Consider the following 3,346-nt stretch of genomic DNA (forward strand, 5'->3'; position numbering starts at 1 on the left):
CCCATTTAAGATTTTACACCTTCCATTCTCTATCTTTAGCAAAACTAAGGTTTACTAATTGTATTAGGTTGATTTTATAGTCCATTAGCTAAGCCAAATGAATATCTACAACTTTGTAGAAGAAGTCAAAGTCTAATTCAGACCATAAGGGTCTAATACATCAAAATAAGAAAACTATACCTAAGCCCAAATTCATTAAACAAGCCCATTACACAAGGCCTGGCTCACTAAGGTCAACTAATGGTCACTAACAGTCCACGGGGTCAACTGATGGTCAACATCTAAAAGTCAGGTCAACTGGTCAAGGTCAGGTCCTGGTCAAAGGTCGAATCTAAACGGTCAACTGAGTCAACTCAGGCCAAGTCAGGTAACTCAGTGGGTCAATACGATTCAACTCAGTCAGATACTGAGTCAGACAAGAACTAATCTGAGTCAGACTGAATAAGCTCAGTATGACAGACCAAAGCTCTAATACAGACTTCATTCCATCCCTTTTATAACAATATCAATATCTACCTCAAATCAGTTCTAACAATCAATTAACACAACAATACATAAGCTTAACTTAAACTTCATAAATCATTTACAACAACAACTTTGATTACCTGCAATTGTAGTAGTTGCAAGCTTCCAAGCTTTCACAGGAATACAATCTACAATTCTATAATCACTAATAAACTAAGCCCAACCTCATCTTCATCAATACAAGTCATCTAAACCACCAATTCAACTCACAACTATATACCCTTCATTAGCAGTACCAAACCATCACACTTCTCATTCCAACAGTTCAATGCAGCATCATTACTTTAACACGATCAACACCAACAGTTCAGTTCCATTACCTCCAAGTTCATTTCAACTCCATTACCACAACCATACACTCCGCTCTAACACAATTCTCATCTGCACTCATTACAGTTCACCTCCATAACAATTCTTAACTCAACATCACCTGAAACACCATAACAATCAAGTCCTTTCTTGTTCACTGCAACACATAACCACCACTAATATCTGCAGCAACAATATTCAATCCAGACTAAACACAATCTCTTCAACAATTAAACATTATCATATCATCACCTCAACCATCTACAGATCCATTCATTAAACATCTATAACTCATTTAAATGAAATCAAAACTTTACTGACATACTGAAAAGTAAATTACCTCAAAAGACTTTCTCCCCCAATTGAAATCAACCCCTTCTTTAGATTGATTCGACTCAGCTCATCACGGTCTAACCCTTAAACCACAGTTCATCACAACCAATTCCCAAAATCTTCACTCAAACAGAATCATAACCCCAGTTATCAATATCTTATCAGTCACTATACAAAAACCCAACATCCACACTAACTTCAACTACATCTCATTATAACATCACTATTCTTCAGAACTGTAACTTCAAGTACCACATCCACAAGCCTAAACTATAATCACAGCTCTGACATACACCAATCCCAAAAACAATTGCATCTGCACTCAGCATAACACAAAACATCTATCTCTAACTCCAGTTGAACACAACTGGGCCACTAACAACTTCACCTGCATCTCTATCACATCACCACCGGCACCTCTAACTTGACATCTTAGGAATTTCAGTTTCACCCCTAATAGCATCCCAAGTTCCCTTCAAGTGAAAATCAATAATCTACCAATCCTACACATTCATCCAACCGTTCCCATCATCAGATTATACTAGCACCAGCCTAACACAAAACTGATTAACAACATCACTATTAAATCCATTTACTTCAATAACAACTCCCACAATACCACATAGTCATCCATATATTCAATTCCATTAGATCTAATAGCTCAATCATTCTCATTATGAACAACTCCTCTACGGTTGCACACCCCTACAATCCAACTCCTAGCATTCATCTTAACCACAATTCAACATACATACATCCCAATTTTTAAATCAATTATCAAACATATTAACTCAGTAATGAACTTGAAAACCATTAAGAACAATTACCTCCAATATCAACTCAGAATTCTGCTTCTTCCTTTAACTGTTCAACATCAGGCTCATCTTTCCCATCTGCAACCCAAACTCATGGACCCTAATTCCATAATCCATTTGAAACCCTAATTTACTAATTTCAACGACATCTTGAAATCTGAAACCTTAACTAAAACTATTCTTCAACTTCAAGTTATAATTCAACTCATACCCAACTCTAATCACTCCCTTAAATCCTCAATTTCAACTTAATCTTCAATTGAATCCATATCTCAGAAACCCTAATCCCCAAATCTGTCGAATAACTGTTGTTCTTCGAAATCAAACCCATAACCTTCCACTACACATCAGATTCATTGAAACCTATACCTTAATCTTTTCTTATTAAATTAAATCATCTCATCTTCAACTCACAGAACCCTAACTTATAATTCTCCTCAATCCAACTTCCTCATCAACTCCCACAGAAACAACACCGCCACCATCAACAACTCTGTGATCTTCTCCATCTCCTACCTATCACAAAACCTCCACTTGATATTTTATTCGCTCGCATAAGAGAAGGAACAGGGGAAGAAATAAAGAAAAGAAGAAAGAAGACTCAAGAAGAAGAAGAAAGAGAAAGAAACAAAGAAAAGGAAATGGTTCTCTCGATCGGCGTTGGGAGATAAGACCAACCACAAAACTGAGGCACCCAATCTTGGATAATGGATCCCAAGGCGGCTAACCGCAAAATGACTATTTTTCCCTTCAAACAACACTGATGATATCTTCTTCGTCCGATATCCGAATGGCACGTTCGAGTAGTCCATTCCGCGTAACTTTTCGTGACCTATTCAATGATACTAATTTCGTATCTAGATCGTTGTTAGATTAGTTCCTATTAATTAACGTTCGTGTTAAACTAATCGAGTTATTATCGGCTAATTCGTCACTTGATTATCTCTAGATCGAGTCTTGACTGGTCTAATAGCGTTGACGAGCTCGAGTGTCCTTACAATGGTGAAATTGCAATGGAATCGGTTGTGTGTGTGATGATTGGTTGAAGAATGAAGGGTTTAGTGATTTGTTGGGTTAGATGGAAACTGGATGAAGAACAAACATATGGGTGGACCTGAACTGTTGCCGTGGTTGGATGTGTACAAGGCATGATTGCCATTGGATAGGAGTTTGTTTGAAGTAGGTTGTCGCTTCTTTAGAACTGACAAGACAAATATTCAGTGAGATAATGAGCTGGACCGAAATTGCCAAGAGTTGTGGGCCGAGTTAAGACAAGTATGTGGTCAAGTTTCAAACGTGACCAGTTGAAGCGGTTAGGAGAAAAACAGGAAGTCTATACAAGGGTTTCACATCTCATATATGGA

The 3,346-nt window shown here is 37.4% G+C and overlaps 1 long non-coding RNA gene across 1 annotated transcript; it reads right to left on the minus strand.

Moving 5' to 3' along the window:
- Positions 1–541: 541 nt before the first annotated feature.
- On the minus strand, positions 542–1,741 carry LOC113274252. Its single transcript, XR_003322899.1, has 2 exons — positions 1,175–1,741; positions 542–955 (listed from the first exon to the last, which is right to left on the minus strand). It is a non-coding gene; the product is annotated as an uncharacterized LOC113274252 (long non-coding RNA).
- Positions 1,742–3,346: the final 1,605 nt, after the last annotated feature.

Source organism: Papaver somniferum, chromosome 4 (assembly GCF_003573695.1).
Source record: "Papaver somniferum cultivar HN1 chromosome 4, ASM357369v1, whole genome shotgun sequence".
NCBI classification, from domain to species: Eukaryota; Viridiplantae; Streptophyta; class Magnoliopsida; order Ranunculales; family Papaveraceae; genus Papaver; species Papaver somniferum.